We start from the raw sequence: 24,406 nt of genomic DNA on the forward strand, positions 1-24,406 counted from the left end.
TTAATTTAAAAGAGAACAGTCCCAGTGGTTTCTTGTTATCGTGTAGCCAAAGCAGCTAAGGCATTGATTTCATGTTCTATGCTCTGCTCGGAGAAGTGTGAGTGCATGTCTCCCGAGCCAACCCGTCCTAGCACCTGGGTCTAGAGTAAAGTCCAGCAGGATTACCATTGCCATTTTTCCATAGTTTGTTTTCATCAATTTGAGGAAGACATTCCTCGGTCAATTTGATTAGCTTGGCTTATTCCACCTATGGCTCATCTCATTTTGATAGGTTTACATCATGGAGATGATACGAAGGAAATTAAGTTACTTTGCTAACTTGTTTACATAATTAGATTTTCTGAACTACATTTGAACTTGAATTTAAACTTATGAAGAAGAGACAAAGAAAAAAAATATATTACTGACCTAGACACATGCTAGGATTAACTACATAAACTCCTTTGACCCTGAAGATGAATTTTTTGGAGAGAATAATCAGGGCCATCAATGCTTGGAGTGCTCATGGACAGCAACTGATATCTTCTGGGTGTTTCTCTGTGGGGATGAGGGAACCACCCTTTTTTTTCACTCTTCCCTAGAATCTGAAGCAGGAGAGCTTCCCAGGAAATCAAGGATTGAGAAACTGACTTTCTATGATGAATAGGGTCAGGAACTCTTGATTTGGATAATTCCCAGTGAGTTACTTGGACTGGACCGTAGAGACAGTTTTCTCTGATGAACAGGTCTGGACTTTCTTGAAGCAAACAAACCCATTCTTTTTCATTTTAAAAATGAACAAAAATATATTTTCTTTTCCTCCTGTTCTCCTCCAGTTGAAAATAAAAGAAAAACAAAACTCCCTGTCACAATATGTATCATGAAGCAAAAGAAATTTCTGCATTTGTTTTATCCAAAGGAAGACATATACATAGACACACCACCCATACACATGGATGTTTATAGATACAGATACAGACTTTTTGAGAGAGTCTTTTGATACAAAGGAGTCTCTTTTGAGAGGATGGAGGGTTCCCTCACTGACTCTTGATTTCTACAATGAGCTTCACAGGGTCAGGCTCTCCCAGTGCAAGTGTGACTGCCAGTAGGTTAAGTCATCTCCTATTGTCTGGTATATAGTTTTTTTTTTTTTTTTTTGTATATATTTGATCACATGTTACATCTCCTATTAGATTGTAGGTTCCTTAAAAGCAGGAACTGTTTGGGGGTTTTTTGCCGGGCACCCAATTTATGTTTGAGGAAAGTTATGTGTGTCATAAAGAACAACAGCTCCTTGATGAATTTAGATGCTGAGACTATGTAACACAATAGGAATCATTCAATGCAAAGCTTCTTACAAGCAATAAGAAAGAGGGGCAAAAAGAGAGATGAAAGGGGGGCCTGATGTACAGCACAGCTGTACACACTGTCACAGAGCATAAGTCATCTAACCCAACTTCATTGGGTTGTTCAGAGACACAAGCAGAAAGGGGATGCTCTGGCAGGAAGGTGTGCTCCTAGCCGGGAAAGGATGTGTTCCGATGGAAAGGAGCATACCTATTGATTAATTGATTGATTTTTTGTGGGAGTAGATATTCTCTACAGTGTTCTTCTTCAAGTGAGGTTTTTAATATCAGATTGTGTATAAGGGATCAGGACAAAATGTTATTTTGGAGGAATTATTATCAAGGAGAAAAATAAATTGGCATTAGACAAAATATTATTGGGGGGAACACAACTATACCACCAATAAGTCATTTCCCCAGCCCTCGTCATTTTATGGGCAAAGTCAAAGAAGTCTGTGGACACTGAGATTTGGTCTGGGGTTGGTTTTGTGGAATACTTCTGTCCAATGGAGAGACTGTTTACTGTCAAAAAGAGCTACCAGATGATTTAGGACAATTCCAATAGACTTGTGATGGAGAGAGCCATCTTCACTGAGAGAGAGGACTGGGGGGGACTGAGTGAATCATAGTATTCTCTTTTTTTAATTGTAGTTTTAATTTTCTTTCTTTTTTTTTTTCCTTTCTGATCTGATTTTTTTTGTGTGTGTGTGCAGCATAATAATTATGGAAGTATGTATAGAAGAATTGCATAATTTTAACATAATTGGATAGTTTGCTGAATAGAGGAGGGGGTGAAGGCAAAGGAAGATAAAAAAATGGAACAAAAGGTTTTTTCAAGAGTGAATGCTGAAAAATATCTATGCATGTGTTTTGAAAATAAAAAGCTTTATAAAAATAAATAAATAAAAAGAGGTACCAGACCTATTGAGACACTGTGATCTCAAACAGGATTGAGCACTAGCCAGACTGAGGGAGGGACCTACACCTATTGCATGTGACTTACTTCTACTTCTGCTTGGATTTTTACATCGAGTCAGCCTGGTGCATTTTCTAGATCTGTTTGGAGGAGTTTGGGGAAAAGCTTAGCTACCCTTCAACCTGCTACTCAGCTATCTTCAATTCAGACTATTTAAAAAGGCGGAGTTTTAGGGTATTGATGCAATCCCGTGTAACCTTTAGAGGAGAAGCTGAGTTTCCATTTGAGATTTTGGCTCACCTGTGTCATTTGGCATCCAGAAATAGGGAAATAGAAATAGATGTTCTCAAAGAAACAGCTTTGCGGGGGCAGCTAGGTGGTGCAGTGGATAGAGCACCAGCCCTGAATTCAGGAGGACCCGAGTTCAAATCTGGTCTCAGACACTTAACAGTTCCTAGCTGTGTGACCCTGGGTGAGCCACTTAATCCCAGCCTCAGGGAAAAAAAAAAAAAAAGAAAGAAACAGCTTTGTGGCCAAAGATAGCAATTAAGTGATCATCAGTCAATAAAAATATATGAATCACCTACTGTGTGCCAGGCATTGCATTAAGCAATGAGTATAGTTACTGTCCTCAAGGAACTTATAGTCTAATGGAGGAGAAATATGATTGATGTCTTTAGAATCTAGCCTGAGACAGAAGTAAGAACACTCCAAGTGTGACTTTGTTCTCCCTCTGTCCCCAACTTGGAGCTCCTCCATCCCCGTCCCCTATGTCGTGACCATCCCTTGCCTCTCTTCTACAATGCATTTCTCCAAGGGAAAAGGCATTAAGCCTCCTGTGAGCTCACCCCCTTGGCAGAACTCCATAGTTAGACACATCTTTGTCCCAGTTCCTTTATGCTGCCTCCTATTTACTCACATTCAAACTTTCCTACACATCCCTTCCCCTGCAATATCCCTGAGAATTATTTCTGGCCCCCAGGCAAGCAAACCATCCAGGGATTATAGTTCCCTGGGTGGGTCTTTCAATGTTCCTTAATTAGCAAACTACCTATTTCACCTGTAGAGGTCCAACCCTAGCTAACACAATAAAACTGCCTTTCCAGGTCAATGAATATTTATCAGTTCTTGCCCTGAGCAAAGCACTGGCACAGCAAGGATATTTACACCAAAGGTGTCTCAGGATCCCAAAGAAAGAACTTTCTAGAAAATGATGGGACTTGGTAGACTGTCCCAAGTGGGGCTTTCCCAAAGGGTTCCAGGATGTCCAGGTTAGCTTGTACACCCCTCCATCTTAGCTGGAGATGGAGCACCTTTTGGCAATTGTGTTTAAGAGATGTTCAGAGGGATTCAAATATTCACTCAACACTCAAAGGGACCATGTCCGATGGACATCTGCCATTACCAAGGCAGCGTCGCCCCTTATGTGAAGTTTTCTAAGTACACATAGGATGATAAAATTGGTTAAAACCCATAAAGAACAGAATATAAAGATAATGAAAATAGCTTAAGGAGAATCTAAGGATATAAAAATAACAACAGCATAGGAATAAAAACACACACACAAGGCAAAAGGGGGTTTGGAGCTAGAAAAATAGAGAGAGGAAATAAGGAATTAAAGGCTTCTTGGAGCAATTTAAGGGGTGGAGCATTCTCTCTCAGAAAAGTGACTGGGCTAGACAAGGAGTTATGGTCACAGAAGTTTCTTTCATGCTTTTAGGGGAGGGAGCTGGTTTTTGTTGCTGTTTTGTTTTAAGAGAAAATTCTAGACCATTGCATGGATCCCTGGACTCTTATGTGGTGAAGGCCCATAGGCCTTCTGGGTCCAAGGATCTTTCAGTTCAGCCTTCCCTTCCTAAGCTATTCTTGTTCATGTCTTCCTGTAAAATTTCTCATCCGAGGGTCTAGTCGAAAGGCAGGGGGTCATAGGATCAAAGGTCAGGGGCTAAAAGGAATCTCAGAAACCACTGAATCCAACCCTTTTGTTTTGCAAGTGAAGGGAGCCAAGGCCCAGTGAAGTACAGCGACTTGACCAAGCTCATCCAAGTCCCTAAGGATATCAGAGCAGAGATTGTCTGCAGCCTGCAGAGCCAGCAGCAATGGGCTGCCTCCATCCTATGCTGCTCTCTGAGCATTCGCATGCAAGCTGCCCATATCTTTCTTTCTCTTTCTATGTGACCATCAACCATTCTTTTCCAGCCCTCCCTGCCCCACCCTTAATTCCAGCTCTCATACACGAATCACTTCAGCACTGTACACAATTATTAAGCACTCCCCAAAAAGATCCAGAGAATTCTGGGGATAAAATAATATATTTGTAAAGAGCTTTGGAAAATATTATGTAAACACTATTGTTCATGTTTGTCATCCTTGTTATCCTTTTATATTTTAACCCTAAATTCCTACCCTCTGGCAGGAGGTGGGATGTGTGATTCATCTCCAGTCTTCTGGACTTGGGGTTTATCAATATATTAATCAGAAATATAAGTTCTTTCAAAGTTTCATTTTCCCCCTCCAAAATGTTGTCATACAAATTGGTCTTCAAATTCTGCTCACTTTGGTTCACACTAATTTATAGAAGTCCTCCCAGCTTCCTCTGCCACTGTCCATTGCATCATTTCTTATGCCACCATAATATTCCATTAAATTAATTTATTTCAACTGGTTTAGTCATTCCCCAATAGGTGACCACACCCTCCTTTCCAGTTTTAGGGCTTTTGCGGCTATGAAAAGTCACTGTCTGCTTTTACCCACTGTTCCTCTTCCTCTCCATTGCTCCATTGCAATTTTCCTCCTTCAGAAAGGATGGTTTTCTTTTTTGTAGGGTCCGATCTTGGTGTCAGGGAGTAGCTGGGGAGATCCATCAAGGTACTGGATGCTCCTTCAATGAAGCCTTCCTCACTCTTTACCTCCTGTTTACCATTTGGCTCAGTTCTTTTTCAATTCTACAAAATGATCTTAAGTGTCTCTATGGACAACATTAGAAATCTAGATTTTTGCCTTTCAAGGGATGTATGGGCTGATTAAAAACAGCTCCTGAGTTATCTGGGAGAATTTAAAAGATAGGATGAGAGAGATTGGTTTCCATTTCCTAGCTATATAATTTGGGGCAATTTAACTTTTTCTGAATCTCAGTTTCCTCATTTGTAAAATGGTGTAAATTCACAAAACTCTTAAAAGGCCAAATAATTAGTTGTTGGCTTTCTGAATTTGTTTTCCCTTGAGAAAATCCCTCCAGGATCTTCCCCCTTGGACCTGATTCCACCTGCACCTAAAAGTTTTGTGTTTTGGAAAGTGAGATGATAAATCAGATGCTATCCACTATTCAAGACTGACGTGAGAGACATGTCCTGGAAACCTTAAAACATTTTGGAAATGGGAATTAGCATTGAACCCCTTTTAATAAAAATGTTCCCAGAGTAAATCACACTAGCTGCCACCCGTGGTGGAAGGACTACCTATCTGAATCTCCCCCCCAAATATTATCAAGATAAAAAAACCAGTTCAGCAGAGAACTGAAAACTGGCACATTCCACTGGCCCTTATTTATTCTTGCGTCTCTCCAGCTCCTCCCTCTTCGCCCCCTTCCCTCAGGAAAACTGCAGGTTCTCCAACCCCTTGGAGAAGGCCAGTATTTTTGTGATGGTTAATTCAATACAAACATTCCACACTCGGTTGATTAAATGAAAGGCAACATGAAATAACACTCTATCTATAGCACATTTTTCATTCATTGCGCAGAGGCCCGAGGCTTGTTTCAAAAAGCACCAGATGTTTCTTTGAGAAATATATTTGTCTTTGTGCGATGACAGATGCTCTTTGAAATTACAAAGTATGTAATAGCCCAGTTTGCCATTTGGAGTCAGGAAATTCAATTTGTTTTCTCAGAGGCACAGCTGAAGGGCAGGGCCCAGGCAGGATTTCTTTTAAAGTCATAGCTCTTTAACATCATCAGGTAAAGAGACCTGGCCCTTGGGGACTCTCCATCTCGCTGGTCAGTGACCCAACCGATGGCTGGGCGAAGAACGCCTCTGTGGGGAACGACCGATCCTTCAGCCTGGGTCAACGGGCTGCGTTTTACAAACACGTATTTCTATTGTGTGGCACGCCAATCAACCAACAAGAGAGAGCAAGGCAATAATGAAGTAGATCCTTGCTCTCAAGTGGTTTCCACTCTAAGCTCATCATAACGGTTTACATAATCCTTCAGAATGTGCACTCAGTAATCCAATAATCCCGTATGAAAATATTGGTCTGTTCTTCATCGCTCTCAAAATAAGTCAAGAAATAAACTTGGGAGAGCGAGTATTGCTCTGTGTTTTGTGACCCAGAGATTTGAGAGTTCTATAATTACATGGGTGGATATGTACAGAATCTCATTATAAAATACACATTGGCTGTATCTCATTTTCTCACTGACTTGTATGATTAAATTGAGACTTATTCCTTTTGGGAAATGTCTTTTTGTAATAAAATATAACAGAAGGAATGAAGTTAGGGTAGGTGTTGGTACATTCCAAGTGATTTTGTTATGTTCTGGGAACCTGCAACTTTTTGTGGTCCTGATTTTCTCCTTAGATGAACCGAATTCTTCATTCACCATTTTTAATGACTTCAAAGTATAAACTTCCAAGACCTTGTTATTATCCTTTAGCCTACATCAAAATATTTATGGAGTCTGATACAGTTGGACAACAAAATCACATTTTGATAAGAAGGACTGTTGCCTCATACATAATGTTCCATGGCTGAAAAGTTCTCAGGGCCAAGGATTGGGATCTGGAAAATGAATTACTGTCTGAGTCAATAAACTTTGTAAATTCAAAAATCTCTAGAAGAACTGACTTCATGTCGTCTCTGACATTAATTACCATTCATGGCTTCTATTTGGAAAAAGGGACACTGTATAAGATCTCAGCTTTTAATCTTCAATATTGAAGGCAGTTTAAATTGGACACCCATTATTGGATGAAATTAAAACTAAATGTAATTTTTTTTAAAAAAGATGATGTTAATTTATTAAAAAGCCACATAATTTAGCATCCACATAATTTAGCATCTTTCACTGAAAGGACTGTTTTTAGTGTTCAGTGTGTGTGTATGATTTTAAGTCTGCATGATTGGTTTATATGAGTGTGTTTGAGTATTGTGTGTACATTATTTCTGATGGGGAAATAGATGTAATGAAGGAAATCTTTCATTGTGAAGGGAACTACTGGTGTGGAAACCTCCTGAATGGTTATGGGCCAACAGCTTATCTGTTGCTTATTGTTAGAGAGAGTTGGAGGTTATGGGAAGTTAAGTGACTTATCTCTACTCATAAAACTAGCATGTTTCAGAAGGAGAACTAGAACCTCATTCTTCTTGACTCTACGTCCAGCCCTGTCACCCCCATCCCTTGCTGCCATTGTGCTATGATGGATGCAGGCCTTAAGGCTCAGGATCTTGGATCTGCTAAGTTTTTGGCAGTCCAAATGAAAAAAAGCTTATTTTCCCTTGAAAGAGTCTGCACTGGAAACAATAAAAAACATATATCTTGTACCTGGGTACACGTGCCCCCATATTTCTATATCATAGCAAATGGGTTTTAGGAGACCCTCTCTTGACTGTTAACCTACATGTTCTGTGTGGCTCAGATTCTTCATTTTTTTGCCATGTAAATGATGACACACCAGAATGATTCTTGCCAAGCCTTTGGTCTAGCCCAACTTCATTTACCTACTACACTTCCCATGACCCCTTAATCTGACACTGTTTATTTTGGCTTCATAATGCCAGAAACAATGCATTTCATTGGCTCAGAGTTGCTGTGATGTCGAAGTTCATGGAACAGATGGAGGCAAAAGAGTAACCAAAGATTTACAAAATAAACAGTTTTCAGAAACTCAACGGAAAAACCAAATCATCATCAATCCTCCCTATAAACATGCCTGTTTGTTTATTTGGAAAACATCAGTCTATCTATGAACAGGAACCCTGAAATTCTGGTGTCTTCCTCATGGCAGATATAGAAAATTTGGCGAGATCATTTAATTGGCTTTGTACCAGATCAGATTTTTGTGGTTATGGCTTATCAACATTTATATGCATGGGTCACTGAAATGACTATGCTAACATTAATGACAAACAAGAATAGCTTTTCTCATGGCAACTGGGGAAAACAGATTACACCAAATCTAGAGCAACGGTGTTGAGCATGCTCCTTTTTTGTTACCATTTCTCTCTTACCATTCTTTTTTTTTTTTTTTTTTTCCCTGAGGCTGGGGTTAAGTGACTTGCCCAGGGTCACACAGCTAGGAAGTGTTAAGTGTCTGAGACCAGATTTGAACTCGGGTCCTCCTGAATTTAGGACTGGTGTTCTATCCCCTGCGCCACCTAGCTGCCCCAACCATTCTCTTTTTAATAAAGATGAGGCAAAATAAATATAAGAAAAGTATGAGAAAAGAGTAGAGATAAGCACACAATTAATGATCATAATTATAAATGTGAATGGGATTAACTCACCAACAAAATGGAAAAAAAAAAACATGGTAGAACAGAATAGAAAGAAGAAATCAACAATATGCCATTTTAAAGAAATATATTATAATATAATAATTCAAAGTGCCTTAAATTAAGGATTTAATTTTGCATTGCATTTTTTGGTTTTGTATCCATGGTACCTATGATAATGATTGGTAAATAGAAGATCAATAAAATATTATAAATTGAAGTAAAGACTTTTGAACTCAAATCAATTCAATGATCATCTGCCATTTTAGATGTGCAATAATGAAGCACATAACCCATATCCTGACAGTGATGATTGATTCAGGATGCAGAATCAGACAAACATTTTTGAATATGATCAATGTAGAAATCTGTTTTTGTCGATTATGCATATGTATCACAAGAATTTTTTCCCTTTTTTTTTTTTTTAATCAATGAGCATGTGGAAAAGATAGAAGGAAGAGGAAATTGAGGTTTGCAAATTAACAAAAAGTGAAATAAGACTTGCATTGAAAAAGAGCCCAAAATTTGTCTAATCTGTTGCCACTTGTTTTTCAAAAATAATTTTTTAATCTCCCATGAAAATAATTAGATGGAATCCCTTCAATACATCACATTCTATTTCAATATTCTTTATCTTTTCTTCCAAATTTTATTAACTTTATGCCTCATTCACTAGATTATAAACTTTCTGAGATCAAGAACCATTAAATTTTTTGGTTTTGTATCCATGATACCTATAATAATGATTGGCAAATAGAAGACTAATAAACAATTGTTGATTAATTGATTGCCATATAGATTTCACCGTGTTTCTTTTAGACATCAAGCTTCTGCAGCCATAGGAAACATTAATAGAAATGATGAGTATAGCTATTAATATTTGGACAATGCATTAAGTTTCACAAAGTGCTTTATAAATCTTTCATTTGATCTTCATAACAAACCAATTAGAAATTTTTATTATCTCTATTTTACAAAATAAACTGAGAGAAGTTAAATGACTTGGCAAGGGTCTGATGCCTAAGGATTTGAACTCAAGGTTTTTTTTTTTAATCCAAATCTAGAATTCTACCATTATACTACAGTGCCTCCTTGATTATGGAAGCCTTTTTGAAAGCTCCCAGGTGAAACCCAAAAGTTACAGGAGAAAATATATGCCTTTTTAGCTGGGTATTGTAGGGTGGGTGTAAGGCAAAGCTAGAAGACCAAAAAATTTGACTAATTGCTTATCAGATCCAGTATATGATTGAAACATAGAATTGCCAGACAATTAGTCAAGTTGTGGTGTTTGCACTAGCCCTAGATCTAGGAGATCTTTTTTGAAACACCTAGTAAAAATAGAATCTTTTTCATTCATTTGATATTTCATTCAATCATTATTGAATGATGAAAGTATTTGACACAGTAATACAGCAAGGAACTGGTAGAGAGATTTGTGTTAAAATTATTATTTTTTTTTAATATTCTTACACAACTCCACCAACAATGCATCAGTGTCCCAGTTTTCCCACATCCCCTCCAACATTCATCGTTATTTGTTCCTGTCATCTTAGCCAATCTGACAGGTGTGTAATGATATCTCAGAGTTGTCTTAATTTGCATTTCTCTGATCAATAGTGATTTGGAACACTCTTTCATATGAGTGGAAATAGTTTTAGTTTCATCATCTGAAAATTGTCTGTTCATATCCTTTGATGTGTTAAAATTCTAATACTAATATTTGTTAGCATTGTACTTTTTGAAAGTAGTTTATACCTTCTGATGGATTACTTTTCTCATTTCTATTTCCCTTTCTATTTTACTCATTGATGTATTTATGTATTTATTTTACTTGCTTACCTATTTGATTGTTTACTTTATATATCACTTTAGGTAACTCTTGCACTGGAAACTAGTTCCTCAAATTTAGATTGGCAATCCACCAATCAATCAATTCACAATTTATTGTCACTGTGGGGTACTAAAAGATTATAAATGAGCCAACTCAAGCTCAGTGCCATTCAATAATTTGCTCAGATTATCTAGCAAATAAGCACTAGATTTAGGATCTGAACCCTGTTTTTTGTTTGTTTGTTTGCTTTTGTTTTTGCTTTTTTGTTTATTCTGACTCTGGAAATAGTACTCTCCCTGCTAGACCACATTGCATCTTTATAAAAACGTTATTATATCACCTTCTTTAAGAAAAATGGAATACATGAAAATAAATATCTGTTCAAGGTGACCTTATCTCCACAACTATGGTCTTTTTACTTTGCCAACTGAAGCATTTGAATAACAAATTTGTTAGACAGGATAATTGTTCAAGAACAAAGGCATTAGAGGATAGGTTAGGTTTGTCTGCTCGATTTGTGTGACATAAGAAACCCAACAACTCACATCTCTTATCAATTGTTCAAGTTTATACATAACAAGAGCATGCATAATGGGATATTTGATACACATATATTTGGTTGACATTTTCAGCTACTTTGAAAGACTTTTTTCAAAAGTCATTGAGGTCACTGTTCACCAAGTTCTTTCCCTCTTTTCCCTTGCATTATTACCCAATAATTTACCAATGGATTGCAACAACCATCCAGGGGATTTGCCCTATTTGCATGGTTGACTTTGTTGTATTTATAACATTTCTTAATGTCTTCATTACCCTTATCTATTTTTACTTAATGCTTCACTTGTAGGAGGCAAGCAGAATAAGGCATCCTTATCAAAACAAGCCATTACTGTTTGTTCAATGTTTCATCCTTCTATTTATTTCTCTGTTTGTCTTTGACCACAGGCTCCAAATGGTACCTTCCTCTCAAGATGCAGAGAGATGTCTGGTCATGTAGTTCATTTTTTAAAACCTTATTTATTTTGAAGTTAAATATAAAAAGGAAAAAAGAGAGAACATTTCCATGTTCGTAGCTAAAGTGATTTTTTTTTCTACCAAGAAGGAAAGATTAAGAAAGGAAGTTGGTTTTCTTTCTGGCTTTTCCTCTATGAAGCATTCACCTAAGATTTTCACTAGCAATTCATGTTTTCTATGATACTGAAGGGATATCTTATAACCAAAGGCTCTTACTTTATTGACTTACTTCTTCATGGTAATCTCTGAAGGTCAGATCTCCATTTTGTCAGTTATGTCTTCTACATTCTGTCAAAAATTATAATAAAATCATAATAAAATGTTTTCCATTTTGCCTAAAGATAATCTGACACAAAAGGTGGAACATTGTGATCAAAGAATATAGACAGACATCGGGGGAGGGAATGGAGGGAGGGGGGGATAATTTGGAAAAATGAATACAAGGGATAATATTATTAAAAAAATTACTCATGCATATATACTGTGAAAAAAATTCTAAAAAAAAAAAAAAAGAATATAGACAGAGAAGAGTGGGCAATGGTGAGAGAGTCCCCTGTCATAGGAGAGAAGGACAGAAAGTGAGGAGAGAAAATAATGAAGATATAGTCTATTTTTTTTTCATCTTTTTCTCTAGTGATAGCCATTTTCCATTTGCCAGTGAAAATCTTTTTCTATCATCTTTGCAAACATGCTGCAGTTTGCTGATGCTTGTAAATCCAAACTAGATTTATAATAGTCACAAGGTATGTATATGCAATACACATACACAGTCATATCTATGCATACGACACATATGAATACACATACACCATGAATACATTCACATATACACTACACAAGATGTCCTAAAGTCCTTCATACAAATTTAAATTTTAATAGTTTAAATTTTCACTAAGAATTTTGGATAGCTCATGTATAAAGAAATTTATGCATGTAATATATACATATGTAAATATATATATATATATATATCAATATATATACACTCAATCCTCAACTGTTACAATTTAACTTTCACAGCTTTAAGCACTTGTATGATTTCTATAGTAACCTTGTTTTCACTTTCACTTTGGCAATCACACATTCATGGAGAAAAAAATGAAAGGTGTCATTCATGCAAATTTGTAGAGCAGCTGGCATCCTAATAGGTCATTGGTCTTGTTCATCTCACTATTGGAAAGAGCTTCCCATGCATCCATTGAATATTTTCAAAATTTGCCTTTACAACTCAATTTCTGGATCACAATTATAAAGTTCTAAAGTATAGTACATGCTCTTTGGATTCTAAGCCCCAATGTGCAGTGGGCTAAGTGATGCAGATTAGCAAGAAAATAAAGGTGCTATATAAACCTTGTGCAGGAATATCACCATCAGTTGCAAGTTTGGTTGTTAGGATTACTAAGTGAGAACTGAGGTTGTCTGGATAGTGACAAGGTGAGAATTCAGGTTTTCTGGACAATTACAAGGTGAATATGACTCGTTGGCACCCATCCTTGTCACTATCCAGACAACCTCAGTTCTCACTTAGTAATCCTAACATTTGGTGTTAACGAATTGTCAAATTATTTAGGGCACTATAGAATTTATGTTGTAAAAAGTGACTATTGTTTGAAATCAATGTTTTTTTTTTTTGTTTTTTTTCTGTCTGAAATGCCAAAGATCACAGAATTCTAGGAAAGTATTAGTGAGGAAAAACGTCCTACATCCTACCAATTGTATTTTTGGTGCTTCATTTTATGAACCATTTTATAATTACTATGTTTTTTTAAAAGGACACATTATCATAATGTTATGAAGAATTATATGCAGAAAAGCATATTTTAGCAATCTTTAGTAAAATGATTATAATTTTTGGTGAACATAGGAACATAACTTCCTATTTCCCTTAAGTTCAATCTGTCAATATTTGCATTTTTTACTTTGGGGCCATTTTCTAAAAACTTACCCCCAAGAAAGTTGATGACTGACTGTATTCACATAAAGTTGTAATTAAAATGACACAAACTTGGGCGTTGGACAGTTTGGTGAAGGCTATGCAAGCTTTAAAACTTTGTTAGATCAGAGGTGTTATTCATTCCCTCCCTCCCTCACTCATTCTTTCTTTCATGAAAAGATGAATCTGAACAATACTGTGAGGTTTTAAATAAATTAACACTAAACTAGTCCCATCAGATTGTTGAAATGTGCCAGTTTCCTGATGGTTTCGGAAAATTGGCTTAGGTAGCAGTATCCTGTTGGGAAATAAAACAGATCGCCCTGCCCTCTCCCCTGCCTCCCTAGTCTGCTATTCAATAAGTTTTCAATCTCTGAATTACTAGGAACACTCACATGGAGTCTAAAATGGGACTATGACTCAACTGAATTATTCCGATGGCCGTTGCCACTGCTTCATAATATAGCCCACCTCGATATTGCATCCATCTTGATTTTTTTCCTTCACTCTAGTCTAGATAAGGATAGCAGAAACATCATAACCCTATACCAAAATTCTTAATACAAATGTTTAATACTTTCATGGGACAGAATATGTAAGTTTCTTCATAATTATTGCAAATTTTTCCAATTTCTATGAGCTAAATTTTCATTCAAGAATAGTGTATTTCCTTAATATTAATTAGGAAAATAGCAGCATCTGTCATTTGAGCAGACAAAGTAATTCTTACTGGAAAACTCCAGGAAAATGCATTTACCCTAAATTAAATACCATGAAGGAATGAAAGTTAGATCCAAAAGATTCTTTTGATTCCATTACTGTTTTTCCTTTCTTTTCTGGTTAAATTTTGAAACCCAAGGCTTCTGAGAGGAGGAGGGTTCCATTTTATCTCTTAATGGCCAAGTTTTGCAACCATCTCTGATAGAAACCAGCTGGACTAGGAACACATGGAACCCTTAGGCCTAATGAGGCATTTTAATCAATATGCGGATTCTTTGGGATCAATCCATAGAGGTCTGGCCAGGGGTTGGGAGGGATCTACTAGAAGTCGGACTAAAAGATAAAAAGAACGTACACTGAGAGTTTTATTTTCCATGGCAAAAAGGCAGAGTGTAATATGGACAGATTCTGAAATTGAACCGCAGAAGACATGGATTTGAATCCTATCTCAGATTCCTACTAGCCAGGTGCCTTTGGCCAAGGCACTAAAGGTCTCCAAGCTTCAGTTTCCCCATCCATAAGAGAGGGATAATAATACCTACATAACCTACTTCACAAAGTTGTTTTGAGATTCTAACAAGATAATGTTTGCTGTGACCCTCTCTTCCAGGACACATTTCTTCCATTGGCCCCTTAGGAAGAGAGGAAATTCCCTAAGAGATCAGGGTGGCCTTTCTCTATTGCATATTCTATTAACTCCATTGAGTCTTCTGTGTTAAGGCACTATGAGTAGTGCCCTAATTTTAGGAAGAGAATTGATTAGCTTTTACAAAGAGATATTTACTCCAAAGATAACATAAGAACAAAGTGCGATGTTTTCCCTAATATATGGAAGGAATATATATTCCCCTATGCCATCTGTGTCATTCAGTGCATAAGCTTGGTTTTGCAGCATTGGATTCCACCAAGTTCATGTCCAAATGGAGAATAATTCCTTTAGGATTCTTTCTCTTAGATTGGGGTCCCAAACAGTGCCGCTTCTTTTTAAGGTCATTTTTGGTGCGCTGCTTACAAACTAAGTCTGTATTTTGACTCTTGGATTCCTGTAGCTTATAGGTCCAAACTGTGTGTCTTCATGTAGAACGGGAAAGGCAAATGAGAAGACCAAGGACCATGGCTTGTTCCTGGAGGCAATGTGGCCTCAGGGAGTCCCAAAGTAAAATTATATCTATATGATGACTGATAAAACATCTTCAATCCCTTTTAACCTGGGTTTGCCCTAGATTCATTGCCCAGAGATTCCCTCTATGGGTAGGGGAATGATCTACTAAGTGCTCTAATTCCAATCAGACCTTAGATTACTGAAGGGCAATTCTATTTTGGGTCCTCTCTAAAGGTTTCTCACCTTTGGGGAGGGGGAGAAAAAAGGTCCACATAGTACAAACACAAATCAGGTTTGAAATAGGCAGTTTTATTCCCACATAGAAAGGAAAAGGCTTAGCAAGAAAGAATTATAAAATGATGACAGTCTTCTGAGAAGAGAACATTGAAGGCATCTTTGTGTCTGTCAATGTCATTGATTGCCACTGCTGCAAGTGGCTGCCATTAATACTGGGTAGTAATTCTGGGTAGGGTTGGGGGAGGGTAAGAGGGGAATGATGATGTCTTTTTGTGGGATCTCATAAACAAGTAAGAGATGGCCCTGTCCCAGACAGGATTTCCTAGGAGACCATGTGCTCAAAGGCCAGTCCGATGAAGGGGAACAGAAAAGTTCCTCACTCTGACTTTCTAGAGATGGAAGAATGGTCTTTATATCTTGGGGATGGCAAGGAAGGAATGAACAGCAGAGATTGTCCCATTGGTATATCCATAGAATTCCAGCCTAGCAGTAAATTAAATGTCCTGATGGCTGGGATAGGTAATGGGTGACCTGGGCCAGTGACCTAAATGACAGATGAGATCTTTTGGTCATCGTAATGAATAAAGACAGTGTGAGAGTTGTATGAGCTCCAGGGTTTTTATATATAGTAGGTGTTTACTAATTCTTTGTTGAATTGAATCTCATTAATGTGGGAATTCTGCCCAAGGGCACATCTCCTAGGCCATTGGCACCTCATTTTGTGCATTCTTTTGTCTTTGCCTTCCCATAAATCCTCAATGTAGATTCACTCAGGTTCCTAGTTGACCTATAGATCTCTGGACAATTATATGGGTAACAATGAAATCCATGCTCTGTTGATCTATGGCTCTTGACTCTCCTCCCTAAATGAACATCTCTTTGACAATACCTCTAACATCACCTGGGTGCCCAATTCCCCAGGTGATGAGCTGTTGTTTGCTCACACCCACCATTTTCTTATGCTTTGCCTTTGGGGTCCCTGCCATTTCTTCAGAGATTGTACCATGTCATGACTCACAGTATAGAAAATCCCTAGAAGAAATCTAGTGTTAAAATGAAAACAGTCCATGTGTTTTCAAGATTGAAAAGAAATCTCCTCATTTTCATTCTCCTCATTATGTCCACAACTCCCTGTGGAAATTAGTGTATAACATTCTTATGTTTATAACTATAAACTTGCTTAACCAACTTGCCCACCTTTACCAGAATCAAAGAAGCCAAAGGTGAGAAGGGTCTTCAGTGCCCAGAGAGTCCAATGAGGGATCAGCAAGCATCCCCTCCTCCAAATTCTCTGCAAATTGGGAGCCCCTAATAAAGAAAGAGGCCAGCATTTCCTGAGGTAGCCCACCCTACTTTAGATCTCTCTCCTCAGTGGGTCTGTGTTTACATGGTGGCCAAAGCAGATTCTCTGTAGTTTCTGGGTTCCCATTCTGTCCACTGAGGCAAAAGAAAAAAAAAATCTAGCTCATCTTTCATGTGAGAACCTTTACCTACAGATTTAAAAATTCTATCTTGACTCCCTTGCCAGTGTCTCTCCTCCAAGCTAAACCAGTTTGGTTCATCTCCTCTGGTTCTCCAACTTATTAATGCTCTCTAAACTGTGACGCCTTAAATTAAACCCAGTGATACAAATGTGGGCAGTGAGAGGTGCCACAGCGGGCCCAAGAGCGCTGGACCTGGGGGAGGAAGACAAGAATCCAAATCAGGACTGTGTGATCCTGGCACTTCATTTATGTCTGCTTTAGTTCCTCCTCAGGAAAATGGGAATAACAATAGCACCTGATAAGATCCACCTCCCAGAGTAATTGGGAGAATCAAAGGCGTCTGGCACCTAGGGAGGGCCATTATTATTATGGGATCTGAGTGAGGGAGATTCTCACCACCACGCATTCACATCCAGGGTTTTGGACATCATCCCTTTTTTACTGCAGCCCAAGTCTGTGTTAGCTTTCTTGGCTTCCGAGACACACCATTAACTCACATTTAGCTTACAGGCCGATAAAATCCCAGATCTTTCACTGACAAACTCCAGTCTAGCCACACCTCATTAATCTCGTTCTTGTGAAATAGATTTTTTTTTTTTTTAATCTCCAAGACTCTGGCTGGGAGTTCATTAAGGCAACTGTTTACATCCTTCTCTGCGCCTGGCTCAGTGCGTTCGCTGTCTTCTCCTGTAGATGGGTTTTCCCAGCAAGGCTTGAGATTGCACTGTTGGCAGCTGATGGAGAGTTTTGGTTTAAACCTTTGAAAGTAATCCTATGGTTAATGAAGAGGATTGTTCTTTTACTCTGGAAAACCACGGCAACAATGGTAGAAACCAAGCCTTAGCCAACAAAATAAGATGGTGTCAGTTCAAGCCCATTGAAGGGCTTCATCATTCCTGTACAGGTTTGATTAGGGGACATGAAAGCTCAAGAAGAAAAAGAAAAGAAACAAAAATGAAAAATAAAAATATGGAGCTTGGATTCCTGGGTTGTAAACATTGGGCTAGAAATAGGTAAGTGAGTGCCTGGCCCTTGCAGGAGTAGGCGTGGTTGATTGACTGACTGATAGCCAGCACTAGGGGAATGGAAACCTGCTTCTGCCTGAGAAAAGTCCAGAACAGGAGGCTAAAAGAAGTCTCTGGAAGTTGGAGAACTCCTCATGGATATACGGTCATGAGTATGGGCAAATAGGAAAAAGCATCCAGATCCAGAGACTGGGAAGAGGGCAGGTGAATCCTCGTGTTCTGAGGCAATGGAGGTGGGTGATAGAGGTCGGGCCCTTTGCCCAAGATCCAGAGCCTCAGTTCAGGTTAGTGCAGATCAGAGATGATAGATAACTCACAATCTTAGGTAATTCAGTACTCAGAGCATCATGTGTTCTAGGAGGCACTGGAGGGAGTCTCAGAACATATGGAACAAGGGCTTGAAGAGGAAGCAGAGAGCCTGGGCTGGAGAGGGGTCCAATGCTCCTGTCTGCACTGGATCTTGGAGGATTCAAATTCAGAGATAGGCTAGGGGCCCATGAGTTTCTAAATGTCTAAGCACATGGGAGCATCTTGTTCCGTCCTTAAACAGCCATAATGTCCTCTCCAATACTTGCTTCCGTGGCCAACTCTCTCTTCAATGATGTAGATTATCTTACCAAGGAGAAGGAGTGAAGGTAGTTAGAAGCTGAGACCAGAACTTCCTGAGGGGCTGCTTGGTGGGGATGGCAGGAGGAAGAGGAAGAGGAGAAAGAGGAGGAGAGGAGAATGAGATTATATTTAATTTAGTACCTTGATCACATTGCTACTCTGTCGTCATGAACAAAAGCAAAAATTAAACCAAACTGATGACTTGTGTATCCAGATGCTTCTTATTGTAATAATATGTTGGTTGGGGTTAGCTCCAGCCAGAGGTGTGAATACTTGACCTCCATATGGTGCCCTGCACCTCATAAATAGCCAAAGGTAATGGAATCATCAGGTGATATTCAGATGATAACATGATAATTGTTAGAAATCTAATTCCTTGAAATCAATGAACTTGAAATCAGGAGATGCAAAAATCACAGGATACGCCGCTCCCAGTCTCTGTGGACCCGGAACTCAAGGGTAGGTCCCCAAAGCCTGGAATACTGGATTTCACCCAGTTCAAAGCCATGCTCCATGCTGACATAGACACCTTTGGATATCAAACTGCTGATCTCTGTGGAGCTTGTGCTTACAGACAGCAATGGTTGAAATAGAGTCTGTTTATAGGAGTGGAGAGGGAGGATAATTATACAATCTGGAGATAGAGGGATGTGGGCATCAAGAAGACCATCAGGAGAATATATTCTAAAACAACAACCTGATCAAGCCATTTAGTGTTGTCTCTTTAGATAAAAGCTGTAAAAGACACTTAAACAACAGTAGCAATTACCAAATTACCAAAAAAGCCATCGATTTGCACACGAAGTTTAAAAAATTACCCCAAGGATCAGTTTCCATTTATTCCCACCCTATTAAAGGTAATCAGAGCTGATTCTAATTTGGCAAAGTTATCATTTGTCTTTCACTGATTTTCCTCCCCGGCCTTCAATCCTACCTTCAGAGGTTGGGTGCTTATGGCCACCAGGAGTAGAAAACCCCTACGATGGCAGTGAATGATTAAAACCTACTCGATGGCCCATTACTCTTTAATTAAAACTTGTTCGTCGTAAAGTAAGCCTTGTGCTAGAGCTGATCCAGGTGGGTAGGGTGAAAGAAAAAGACAAAGTTCCATGAGCGATGGAGCCATCTTGTATCCTCCAGCTCCTATGAAAATCAACGCCAGACTAGCAAAACATCAGGAACTCTTCCAAAAGGAGATGACAGGAATGCATGGATGCTACTAACTTTGGGCTATTTGTAAATGAAGGAATATCTCCTGGGCACCTAGAAATTATAGTCAGATCATTCTAAAATCCACAAGATAGCATACATTTAAAATGCTCTCGTAAGTCACCACTCAGGCAATTCCTGTGGCCTTGGAACCTCAAAATTCACAGATGGGGCTTCTCATCCAGTGTCTAGGATGGGGAATTGGGATTTCTTTTTTTTTTTCTAATGTCATTTTTAATCCTCTCATTGTTTGCTGTCACGCACCTGACAATAGAATTTTCTTTTTGGCTGTTTCAGCATCTTCTTCCCTTTAGTCATACCTCTGAGGAAATCATTTCCCTTGGTATTTAGAATCCCAAATTCTCATTCTTTTCCAGGCACAATGAAAATAAACAATCTGCTTTCCTTCCCTTTCAATTTTCTTCCATTTTGCTGAGATGAGGGGAGGGAAGATACTCACCTTGCTCTAAGTTCATAGATCCTGCCTTAGAGTCCCCACAGTTCTAATTTTGTTTGCTTGTTTATTTTTTAAAGAAACATTTTAAAAAATTGATAGTATTGTTTTTCTTGCAAAGGAAGCATGTATATGTGTGTATGTGTGCCTGTTTGTGCACGGGTATGGAGGGATGGATGCTGTTCAGCATTGCCCATCTATTCCTTTCACTGGCAAACTACATGATCCCAATCTGGAACTTCACAAATAAATGATTCTCTCATCGGAGAAGCAGAAAATGTCAGCTTCAGACAAGGCTTCTTTCAGAAACCATTGTACTAAACGCTTTTGAGAAGTTAAAGTCATGACCATTTGCAGAGTCCTTTTGCCTGCTGCCTGTTCTGTCTGTGGGTAATCTGTCATCCTCCAAGATTATATTCAGTATCTGTCTGCCCACAATGTGACCCTGTGTTTCTAAGTTATCCTGAATCTGTCTCATTCAATAGAATATTTAAAATGTTCTATTTTGCACCGTCAATGCCGAGAGGCCTAGTGAGAAACAATAATGCTAACATTAAACAGATGTTCACAGCTAAGAAAACTCTTTCCTCTCTGGAAACACAGAGAACAAACAAACAGATTGTTACCCACTTTCCAGAACTGGTTAACTGGTAAAGAGGCCTGGTTAAGGAGAGCCTTCAGGTAAGTTACTTTGCTGGAGTCAGACAGTGGTAGTGATTGCCTAATTGAGAGTCAACATGGAACTGTGGGTATGGGGGAGGAGGAGGAGAGACCACACCCTAAGAGTTCACCTTTAGGTTTTCTCAGAAAGTGCCGACAATCTGAGATTCTTCCCTAATTATTTTTGGCAAGGGCTCCTGGCTGGAGACAAAGATCTGTGTTAAGTGATCAAAGTATCCCTTGTTAGCAGTCAAAAAATCCCAAAGCCCTGATTAGTAGGGCACTGTCTCTTTTTTGATACTGGTGTGTTCTGCTGCTCTCTGGGGGGCTGGAGGGGTGGGTGGAGGGGGGATTCGAGGCCTTTGGGGCTCCTCTCAGTTACCTTTGCAGACTGTTTTTCAGGTTATGGATCCATCCTGACAAGCAGGCAGACCTCTGCCCCCAGGCTCAGGGATATCTAATGTCTGAATACGGCTTGGTTGAGCTCATCACCAGGTAGGTTGCAGGGGTCATGGCATTCATTACCCAGGCAGTTCTACCCAACAGTGCATTAAGGTCCATTCAGTAAGGCAGCAAGCTGATTGTTTTACCTCCATGACCTGACTTTCCTCCGTTCCCTTTGCTCCAATCACCTCTTACCTGCATTATTGCAAACATCTGGTCATTGTTCTCCATCTTCCTCTCCAGCCACGCTTGCCAAATGGGTCTTTCTAAAGCACAGATCAGATCAGGAAATCATCCTTTTGAAGAAACTTAATTGGCTCTCTATTGTCCCAAGGATCCAGTACAAACTTCTCTGGCCTTTGAAACTCTTCACAAATTGTCTTCAATCCACTTGTCAAGGGTGTTTACCCATGTGTCCTTGCTTGCTGTTCTGATACCTAATATTCCATCTCCTATCTCTATGTGTTCCATAGCTCGAATGCCTACTCTAATGCTATCCCCATCCCACCTCATGGAACCTCCCTCATGGCTGCCTCATTTCCCATTTTCTACCAGAAACCCTTTCTGATTCCCAGTTGTTAGCATGTTTTCCCTCCCCCGATTATTGCAAATATATAAAATACATCTATCTATCTGTATATATATATATACATTATATATATATATAATTATACATATATATATAATTATACATATATATATATATATATATATGTAATTAAATTTCAGAGAGGGGGCGTATGAAATTGCTCTCTTGGGGATGTTTCCATATTTTTGGAAGCAGATAAATCAACCTCCCTGACTCTCTAATTGATCCATGTTATGGGAGGAAATACTTGGGAGCATAAGGGTGATTCTCTAGAACTTTATGCTAAAGTGTCTCTCCCCAGGCTCCTGACAGTACCTACGCACTTGGCAGCACATGAGGGAATGGCTGCCAGATCCCGGTGTGAAGGATTGTGGGTCAAGCTCAGCTTCGTCCAGGAAGCTTCCCCATTTCAGCCCTACTCATTCTTTGATCTAAACAGTCCTTGAATAACTCCTCAAACAATAACAAGTGCACACTGAGGGTTTTCCTTGTCTGCAGAGCTGTGGGAAATACCAAAGAAACACAAAACAGAGGTCTCGATCTTGTCAGCTTCAGATCATTCCACAACCTGCCATTGTACTTGCCGGTTTGGGTTATGGAGTGGGGTCAGCACAGTGACACAGACCCACGGGGACTTCTGTGAGCAAACAAGCTTATACACCGAAAACTTTGTAACTTGTTTTATTCTGAACTTGACAATAAGCAAACAAAAGAAATGAGTATTTCCATAAAGAGTAGAAAAGAAAAAGTATACTGCATGTGAATCAATTATCTATTATGTATAGTTTCCTTTCTTTTTTATAATAACTTCAACATGAAATTTTTTTTTGGAAAAATGCTTATTTTGTTTTTCTCATTTTAATTTCATATTATCTGTGAATTTCATAACATGTTTATAGTATATTATATACATGCATGTGCTTATATTAAATTATATACTTAAAATACATTTTTTAATTCAATTTTCCAAATTATCCCCTCCCTCCCTCCACTCCCTCCCCCCGATGGCAGGTAATCCCATACATTTTACATGTGTTACAATATAACCTAGATACAATATATGTGTGTAAATACCATTTTCTTGTTGCACATTAATTATTAGCTTCCAAAGGTATAAGTAACTTGAGTAGATAGACAGTAGTGCTAACAATTTACATTCGCTTCCCAGTGTTCCTTCTCTGGGTTTAGTTATTTCTGTCCATCATTGATCAACTGGAAGTGAGTTGGATCTTCTTTATCAACATGAAATTTTGAAAGCTATCCTGCTTGTCCATCTGTCTTTCTTGTCTTCTTTCTGTTCTTTTCTTCATTTTTTTAAACAATGAAGAAGTGGCTTATATGAAAGCAGAGGAGTATACATTGAAAACTATGTGGATCCATCTTGAAGTGATATAAGGGATGATACATGGACAATCCAAGTGCTATATGGTTCTCCAGAAAATGGTAAATGAAATAGAGCAGGGGGTGCCAATCTTTTACATCACAGTTCACTTTGGTAGTGTATGGTTTGACTGGGGTATGGACCTCTTCCTCAGAATTTTATTTTCAAATGAATAAAGCAAAATATACAATTGTATTGAAAGTTACCAAAACAATTTTCTTTTAACTTGATGGAGGTTGAGGATCTATGCACTAAAGAAAGGCCTTCAGCATGTTAAAAAGATTTTTCATGAAGGATATGCTGGAGGGTGTGGACAAGAATTGCATTGTATCAGAAGAAATGATGGCATTGGGAATCAGGCCATTGAAAGATAGACTCAGAGTACATACACCAGGAACCATAAAATACTAATGAAAGGAGGTAATGCTTATTCCATTGCCTGTCTTGTTTCCCCTGTTAGAGCATAAAAACTTTAGAAAGAAGGAAAGAAGGAAGAAAGGAAGAGAGGGAGGGAAAGAAAGAAAGAAAGAAAGAAAGAAAGAAAGAAAGAAAGAAAGAAAGAAAGAAAGAAAGAAAGAAAGAAAGAAAGAAAGAAAGAAAGAAAGAAAGAAAGAAAGAAAGAAAGAAAGAAAGAAAGAAAGAAAGGAAGGAAGGAAGGAAGGAAGGAAGGAAGGAAGGAAGGAAGGAAGGAAGGAAGGAAGGAAGGAAGGAAGGAAGAAAGAAAGAAAGAAAGTAGAAAGAAGGAAGGAAGGAAAGAAGGAAGGAAGGAAGGAAGGAAGGAAGGAAGGAAGGAAGGAAGGAAGGAAGGAAGGAAGGAAGGAAGGAAGGAAGAAATAGAGAAAGAGAGAAAGTAAGGAAAAAGAAAGAAGAGAGGAAGGGAGGGAGGAAGGGAGGAAGAAAGAAAAATAAAGCAGTAGAGAAAGAAGAAAGGAAGGAAACGCAGATTATAAGAACTCTTATTATAAGTACCATCATTCACTG

Source organism: Sminthopsis crassicaudata, chromosome 5 (assembly GCF_048593235.1).
Source record: "Sminthopsis crassicaudata isolate SCR6 chromosome 5, ASM4859323v1, whole genome shotgun sequence".
Taxonomy (NCBI): Eukaryota; Metazoa; Chordata; class Mammalia; order Dasyuromorphia; family Dasyuridae; genus Sminthopsis; species Sminthopsis crassicaudata.